An 8,956-nucleotide genomic window follows, 5' to 3' on the forward strand; every position below is an offset into this window, starting at 1 on the left:
GGAGTTATGCAAATCTCAGAGACCATTTTGGCTAAAAAGCCTATGTTATATCATTCAGAATATCAATCTCTTGATCAGTATTAATTTGATGAAATTTCATTTATATAGGTCCTATTAATTTTATTGGGCGATTAGCAAGAATGGTAATTTGTTTAATTATAGTCTGAAAACACACACATATATATAGCATGTCAAAGAATGAAAACATATTAATCAAGGGAACTGTTATTAGCACTCAAAAAGTCTCATTCTACACTCCTCACAACTGTATTATTGGAATGCCAAACGAGATTTTTGGAGTGCTAATAACAATTCCCTTAATCAATTATCTTATAAATATACTTTCTAATTAATCAATTATCTTACAAACACACACGCGCGTGCACACACACACACACACACACACACATAAATACAACATGTAAATGCTACTATTATTGTATATTACATGTTTATACTTAATATTACTGCAACTACACCTCGGCGACCGCTACACGTTTGTTTCTTAGCCTCGAGGACCAAAAGGACATAGACAAACTAGGCCACTCTTTGTATCTGGCTAACGCTGGAGTCATATCGATGCCTATTGACTTACCTGGGACCCCGCTTCGCAAAGCCATCAAGGCCTCCAAACTCATCAATGGGAAGTTGACAGAGATAATAAAGCAGAGGAAGGCTGATTTGGCTGACGGCAAGGCTTCTCCAACACAAGATATTTTGTCACACATGCTCATGACATGCGATGAGGATGGAACCTACATGAAGGAATTGGATATGGCTACTAAGATTATGGGGATGTTAATTGGTGGTTATGAAGCTGTCGACGCTGTTTGCACCCTCATTGTCAAGTTTCTTGCTAAACTCCCTCACATCTACGATGCAGCCTACAAGGGTACGTAATTGCACCAAATGCTCCATAATTTAGGCACTTGGGTTAAATGACATCCAAATTACTAAAAATAATATTTACGTTTTCGTTGTTGTTGGATACTAAATCAAATACTAATTATAGAGCAAATGGAGATTGCAAATTTGAAAGCCCCAAGAGAGTTGTTGAACTGGGATGACATTCAAAAGATGAAGCACTTGGGGAATGTAGCTTAAGAAGTGATGAGATTGACACCACCAATTCAAGGATCCTTCAAGGAAGCCTCAACTGACTTTGTCTTCAATGGATACACAATTCCAAAAGGTTGAATATTATATTGGAGTTCGATCACAACGAACAAGAGTGTAGAATATTTCCAGGAACCCGATAAATTTGATTCGTCGAAGTTTAAAGGAACTGGGCCAACACCATACACTTATGTTCCATTTGGAGGAGGGCCAATGATATGCCTCGACAAAGAGTATGCTCGGTTGGAAATACTTGTGTTCATGCACAACCTGGTCTAGAGGTTCAAATGTGAGAGACTTCCTCCCCAAGAGAAAATTGTATTGGACCCATTGGCCGTGCCTACCAAAGGACTTCTAATCCACCCTTTCTCTCACAATCACATTAATTGAAACCACTGTTGGAAGTATGCCCACAAAGCCACTCATTTGATGTAATAGCTTTTTTGGAATACTTAATGTATTAAACTTTTATATGTTTAATGAAGGGCAAAGCTTATTGTTAATCATTATTTATTGTATCATGTGTTTAAGCAATAAGGGAATCCAAGGGATGTATTTGATCTAAGAGACAAGTGATCTAAGTGAGTTAGATTATCGAGACCATTCTTTTATGTTCATTCCTAAAACGTTCCTAGCCATAGGATTGCCAATTGGGCATTGACAATCCGCTAAGGTTAGTATGTGTTATGTTGACTCAAGCGTGAGTATGACTAGTCTCAAGTCATTTGGTGTTGGACACTAAGACAAACACATAGGTGCTCGAAAGAGTAATCGAGTACACTAAACTACGATCAAAAGAGAGTTCGAACATACATGTCATGTATGAACTCTAAAGTTGCAATATGCAAAGTAGTCCTTTGACCTGAGGCATCATAAATGTCTAATGGTTAGGTCCTTGATCTTTGATCATGTCAAACGGCATTCCATCGGAGTGTCCACGGCATTGTTGGGGTCAAGCTATCTAGTCATGTAGACATATGAATGCACAACAAGGGATCTCTAACCTTCCATGGTGGAAGGAGAATACTCTAAGATATGATTCTAAAGTCTTTGGCCAAAGCAAATGAATATGACTTAGGAAGTTTGTTCCAAATCATATTCAAGGGAATCATATAGGAAAGTATCACATTGGATAGTAGACATGAAACAAACTATCACTTAAACAATGTGATTAAGAGTATTGTATTAGAGAAGGACCGTATTGCATTGTAGTTGTAACTGGATAGGTTCTCCAACCAATTCTACTTAGCTTGGGTAACCATGATATTCTGCTAGGCGTCACTCATGGTTTGTGGAAGCCCTAATGGTTAGCAAACACTAATCAATAAAGGGAGAATTGAAATGTGGTTTCAATTCACAATCGATCGTTAAGAGTAACAATCGCCCACTGCCTCGTTAATTGGAAGCTAATGGATCGTACACCAAGTAAGGATGTATGTGAACAAATCAAATGAAATGGATAAACAATTAAATGGTTTAATTGAAGAATTGTCAAGATTAATTAATTAGTTAATTAATTTTACGAAAGGTTCGTGTTGGGCTTATATGTTGGTTTTGGGTTTCGGGGCTCAAAAGCGTTTTGGTCCAAAAGGCCCATTATGTTTAAGTTGTATGACAACTAAAACAAAATGGGCAAATAGCCCAATAACATCAAAGAGGCCGGCCATTAGGGTGGATGGGCAAACTTGGATTAATTACAAGTTTGCCACTCACTTGTAATGAAGTATAAATTCAACTTTATAGCTTTATTTTCATTTAGGGTTTTCTAGTTGAAATTGGGTGAAACATTTTCTCTCCATTTTCTTCCAAGAGGCCGGCCACTAAGGGAAGGGACATCTAGCAATCTCTTCTTCCCTAAGTCATCCATATCATCTTCACAAGATACATCCTTGGTGAAGAGACTTAGAGACATCAAACTTTTGGTGTTTTGGAGAACATATCCTCATTTCCTCAAATCATCAAAGGAGCACTAAAGGAGGAAAATCGCAAGGAATATTCAAGGAGCTTGGAGGTGACTTGAAGGCCCTCCACTTGGGTGAATCCCTTATGTAAACAAGGATGAGCTTCAAGGGTAAAGAAACTCTAAATCTTTACTTCTCTTTAATGTTGTTAAAGAGTTTATTGGTTCACCATATACTAGGCTTTGACAGTCATGGGTTTTATGAATTGTTTTTTAATGCATGCCTACTTTAAAGTGTTAATAGCTTGCATGAGTATTCAAATGTTCATACTTGTTCTTAGCTAGGACAAAATTTTTCCTTCAACCACCGTAACCGTCAATTTGTTTGATTACAATGAGATATTAATTTGAATAATTTGTGGTTTTTACCTTGCATAATGATGATGATGTAATAATATGAATGTGAACTACACATTCTAGCAAGAATGTATTATATGTTATGATGATTACTACTAGACAATTATCTATCTTACCAAATAAATTTGAGTAAATTACACATGACTACCTCAACTATCGGTCGAATCACTATCTCATACCATATGTTTTAAACATTGCAATATCATACCTCTACTTATGAATTTGTTGCAAAGTCAGGCCTTCATTAAATTTTCTATTAATTTGGCTGTTAAATGATAACGTGGCAAAAGTAAAGCCTACTTCTTCGCCAACTGGAATAAAAAATTAATTAATTAAAAATTAATTATTATTTTTTATTTAATAATTTTTTATTTTTTATTTTATAATTAAAATTAATTAAAAAAAATTCTCTCTCCCTCTCTCTCCTCAGATCGCCTGTCATCACTTTCGCTCACTCCCTCCTCTTACCATCCCATCCCATCCCAAACCCAGAAAATATAAAATCATACCACATCCCCACCCTCCCTAGTCTCCTCCACCTATTCTCTCTAGCCAATTCCACCATCCTCCTCTCATTCCTTTCCTGGGCAACCATTCACAAATCCGACAAACCAAAACTTTTTGCGCCTCCTTCCTTGCAAATAGGATAAAGATGAGATCTTTCACACCTCCATCATTTCGTTGCTCGGGTTGAATTGGAGTTTAGGGTCGGGAAGTAGGGGGAAGAAGAAGGAGGTTGCGAGTCAGAGTAGGATTAGGTTTGGAATGAAATGGTACGAAGAGGAGAGAGTGAGGGGAGGGAGTGATTGAGGAGGAAAGAGTGAGAGGAGGAGATGACTGGCGATCTGGGGGGAGAAGAGTTGGGGAGATTTTTTTAATAATTAATTAATTTTAATTATTATAAGTAATAATTTTTTTATAATTAATTAATATTTCAAGCTGGTTGGCAAATGAGTGGGTCGCGCTTCTGCCACGTCATCATTTTAACAGTTAAATTGACAGAAAATCTAATAGAGATTTAACATTACAATGAATTCATAAGTTGATGTATGACATTGCTATGTTTAAAACATGAGGTATGAGATTGTGGTTCACCCCATAATTGAGGTAGTTTTATATAAGTTATCTAATAAATTTTTAAAGCACTACACGCACATATATGTTGGGACAATTATAATATTGAAGGGTATTATTACACTAACACTGTATGAAACCTCCTCAGTTTGAGACATTACAATAACACCTCCTAAGATTTTAATTCTCTTTCATATAACCCTTGAGTCAACAATCAGCTAATAAATTTACTAGTCTACCGTTATAATTAAACAAAAGCCCATTTCTAAAGCCCAAGGAAATTATTTGTGCGGCCCAACGTTTCAGCCCATAGGGTTTAGAAAGAAAACTAGGGTTTCCTCCTAGGGTCTATAAATTGCCTCTTCCCGGTCTCTCTCTCCTCAACTAGAACCGTCACCTCTTTTTTCCTCTCCTCGCCTCCTCCAAATCCAGGGCCGATTCTCCATCCTTCCTTTCCCTTCATCCTTTCTGTCTTGGCATCTAATTCTCTGTATTGATGGCGTTGATGAAGCTCTTTGTGCCAAAGACGGCAGCTTTCGAGCTCCGTCGATGACGGTCACAACCCTCTAAGAAGTTCTGAGCCTCCTTCCATTCTATTGTTTTCATGTTTTAGTTGGTTTTATAGTGATTTTTTTTAATTGTTTTAGGAATTGGGTTTGATCGAAGAAAGCGAGGTGACGATAGAAATTCATGTCTGTCAATCCACTGACTGGTAACAGTGTGATGTTACTGTGAATCCCGACAGGTTCCGATCGCTTTCTTTCTAAATTTCCATTGTTTTCGCAATTCAAATAAAAACCATAGTTTTATTTTTTTGTTTGACAAGAATGTGGGGGCAGGTGATGAATCAAATTGGTATTTATGGGTAATTTGCGTCTGAAATTCATTGATGTTTTATCTATCACCTTGGAGAACTGATGCCCTTGTTCCTTTTTGTTTTTTTACTAATTTTACTTGTCTGCTTCTTTTATAAATGCTAATTATTAAATCATTGTGATATTTTTATGAAATTTGATAATTTATTGTCTGTGATGACAAATCCGAAGGCTTGTTTCTCAAGAACATTCGCAGTGGCCGACTAAGAGCTTTCGCCTTTCGCCGGGCTTGAGAGCTTATGCTGCTTTTCTCCTTCCTTGGATGTCTGAGACACTAACTTTGATAGATGCATATAACTACAATGTATGTTGTTTAAGTAGTTTAAGATTTGAACGTCATTAATGATTAACTCCCACTTGGATTACCGAATTTCCTCATCAAATTATCTTCAAAATTCGACAAAAAAACTATCTTCAACTAATCTCACGAGTTTTTTCATGGTGTTTTATGATTTTTTATTTTTATTTTTAATGTGGTGCATATGTGTATGCAGTTGTGTATAAGAATGTGGTAGGTTGTGTAAATTTTTGTTATTTATTGGAATTTAAATGTTTTAAGCTTAAAAATGCCCATAAAAAAATTAAGCTAAAATTCTTTGTAAATATGCTCTCTTTTCAACTCTAGGTGGTACTATTTACGCAGATCACAACGATTTCTAATGAGGATTATGAAAGAGGCATGGTTCTGTATATAATATGGAGATTGCTATTCAAGTTACTATATGGTGAAAAATCGGGTTTCTGTTCAAATTTAAGGTCTCTTTGGTGTTGCTCAAACATTAGGCTACGTCAGACCTCCACCAACAAAACCAAAGTTTTATTTTACCAAGTGGGATTGGCTTTATAAATTCTACAACGGCATTGTGCTCTATTTGGTGTTATATTTTCTGTTAGATTCAAGGATTAAAAAGTCTTTTTCTGTAGTCCATTTTTAAGTCTTCGTAGGACTTTGTCCCACATATGGAGTGGAGAAATCTTTCATGTTCTCTACATAAGTTCACCTGGAATTCCCAACAAATAAGGTTGTGACTTGTAGCCATTTCAGTAAAAAAATTGTCAACGGCCTCCGATAAAAGGGCATTATTTTTTCAAGTACTGGAACAATGAAGTTTAGACACGTAACATCGTGATGTGGTTTTTTTTTTTTTTTTTTGAAGTAATTGAGACCGTTAGGCCATCTTTTAAGGTTAGGTCAGAGGGTTTTGAAATCTGGGAGGGTCCTACAGAATCGAAGAGGGTTGGAGGGTTGGTTGCATGCAGCCAGCCTGGGGTTGGCAATTTTTTTATTTTTTTTAATGTTTTGTTATTTTTGTCAGTTATAACCGACAGAAATAATATATACTATATTATTAGTGTCGGTTATAATCGACACTAATAGCAATGTTAATATAATATAATAGCAATGTTAATATAATATCAGTTTGAATAGTGTCAGTTAAAATCGACACTAATTTGAATTCTAATTTGAATTCCAACGGCTAGCTAGTCACTAGTCGTTGTATTCAATTTTTTTTTTGTTTTTATGAATTTAAACCTTTGTTTTTTGTATAACTAACTTTTTTTTCTATAACTTATATTTTACAAAATTTGGTTCATGTTTTTTTTAAATTTTATTTTTTTCCTATAACTTCTATTTCACAAAATTTGTTTCATATTCCATTTTTTTCTATAACTTCTATTTCACAAAATTTATTTCATATTTTTACCGAGTTGGGGTCGAAGTAGTTGTTCAACAGATTAGCATGCGTCATCGCTCTGTGTCGTGGTTTGTAAGAGCGATCAGCAATAGAGCCATCCCATTGAGGTTGTTCCTCAGTTGGCTGACACATCATGGCTGCAGCCATGGTTGTTGCTATGTTTTGTTTGTTGCGTCTTACTTGAACTTCTTCATCAAACTCCTCATCTTCTCGTCTCATTTGTGCCCATTTTGCTTTTCTTTTGGAATTGGATGAGGACTCTCAGTTGGAATCTAAGGAGGATTCAAAGTTGGAATTCATTGCAAACTTGAATTGAAAGAGATTGAATTGAAATGGATTGAATTCAAAGTTGTGTGAATTATATCCTAATATCCATCCTATTTATAGCAAAAAAAAAAAATCAAATCCAACAACTAGCTAATATCCATCCTATGTTTGGCCTTATGGCCCTTTGGCCCTCGGTTGGAGACGATTTTTTGTGACAAGGCTAAAATGAGTCATCTGGCCCTCTAGCCCTCGGTTGGAGACAGAGACAAATATGGTCATGTAATGTTCATTAAAATATTAATATCTTGGAGAATCTTGGGGGACCAGAGGGGCCATCGGTTGGAGATGGCCTTAGATGTTTAAAAAAAATTTGACTTAGCAAGTTTAAGTTTTAACCCAGAAATAATGTTTTTGTTCCTACTCTTCTAAGTTAAATTTTTAGCCGAGATTATTAAACAATGAATCTAGGATAATTTATTTTTAAAGTAACTTAAAAAATTAAATATTTAGACTATTTTAATTTAATTTTATGAACATTTTAATTTAAAAATATTTAAATTTTGATAAATATTGAAAAATCACTAAATCGACATCATAAAACTCGTGTAACACTATGAAAGAATATGAAACACATGAGCGAATTATTTTTAATTACTTTAGCTATTGAATTTAAATTTGAACCATTAGATTTTTTTTTTACTGTTAGATTTGATCATATTAGATTTTAACCGTTGGATTCAATGAATTTATAAATATAAATCTAAAAAAATATACACATATATAGTGACCCAGTCCACTAACTTAAGAGAGAATTGTGGCTTAAATTTGCTCTAGAAATGAGTTTTGGGTTAAACATATATTTTCCCTAAGACCATCTTCAATCCTTGGTCTAAAACCTAAAATTTTTAGCCTAAAAATTTAGGTTTTAATTTAGAAACAGCTTTTCTGCTCCAACCCTTATGGCTTAAAATTTTAGTCCTAGATTATTAAAGAATGAATTTAGACTAAATTTTTTTTTATAGTAACTTTTTTTTAAATAAAAAATTATGTAAACTATCCTAATTTAATTTTATGAACATTTTATCTTAAAAATATTTAGATTATAACAAATACTAAAAAGTCACTAACCGACACTATGTGACACACCCCGAACTAGAAAGGTCAAAGCATGCTGGCCATTACCATGAGGTGACGTAACCATAAGGGTAAGTGATGTAAAAAGTGAGTAAATTTAAAACTTATTAGAACTAATTATACTAAATAGTGAAAGAGTGCGCAATCGTAGGAAAAAACCCACTACAATTATTCAGAACTGTCGAGAGGTTCCTCGAGTGCCACAAAGAGTACATCTATCTAGGTCCTGGAGGGGCAAAAAACAAAGTTGAGTGGGTCAACAAAACAATGCTTATACGAAATCCTTTATTTTCGAATATACTAACCCCTTACCGTAAAACAAGTATAGTTTCCTTAAAACATACTACGTAGGTATGTAAACGATAAAACAACAATATTATAACCAGAATATGCCAAGTCATGATGTATCAAATGCCACAATAATATAATCATGTGATAATCAAGTATAGCTAAGTGCTCATCTGTCTAGGCTGACA

At 34.8% G+C, this 8,956-nt stretch overlaps 4 non-coding genes and 1 pseudogene across 4 annotated transcripts; all 5 read left to right on the top strand.

The window, feature by feature from the left end:
* The first annotated feature begins 495 nt into the window (after positions 1-495).
* Positions 496-1,506, top strand: LOC103404028 (beta-amyrin 28-monooxygenase-like; annotated as a pseudogene).
* A 3,498-nt stretch (positions 1,507-5,004) lies between these two features.
* LOC114822395 (small nucleolar RNA U61) lies at positions 5,005-5,091 on the top strand. Its single transcript, XR_003770473.1, has one exon. It is a non-coding gene; the product is annotated as a small nucleolar RNA U61 (small nucleolar RNA).
* An 85-nt stretch (positions 5,092-5,176) lies between these two features.
* LOC114822398 (small nucleolar RNA snoR14) lies at positions 5,177-5,263 on the top strand. The gene has a single exon (XR_003770476.1). It is a non-coding gene; the product is annotated as a small nucleolar RNA snoR14 (small nucleolar RNA).
* Positions 5,264-5,337: 74 nt separating this feature from the next.
* On the top strand, positions 5,338-5,433 carry LOC114822388 (small nucleolar RNA Z101). The gene has a single exon (XR_003770465.1). It is a non-coding gene; the product is annotated as a small nucleolar RNA Z101 (small nucleolar RNA).
* Positions 5,434-5,530: 97 nt separating this feature from the next.
* On the top strand, positions 5,531-5,656 carry LOC114822357 (small nucleolar RNA SNORD14). Its single transcript, XR_003770433.1, has one exon. It is a non-coding gene; the product is annotated as a small nucleolar RNA SNORD14 (small nucleolar RNA).
* The last annotated feature ends 3,300 nt before the right edge of the window (positions 5,657-8,956 follow it).

Source organism: Malus domestica, chromosome 16, assembly GCF_042453785.1.
Source record: "Malus domestica chromosome 16, GDT2T_hap1".
Lineage (NCBI taxonomy): Eukaryota > Viridiplantae > Streptophyta > Magnoliopsida > Rosales > Rosaceae > Malus > Malus domestica.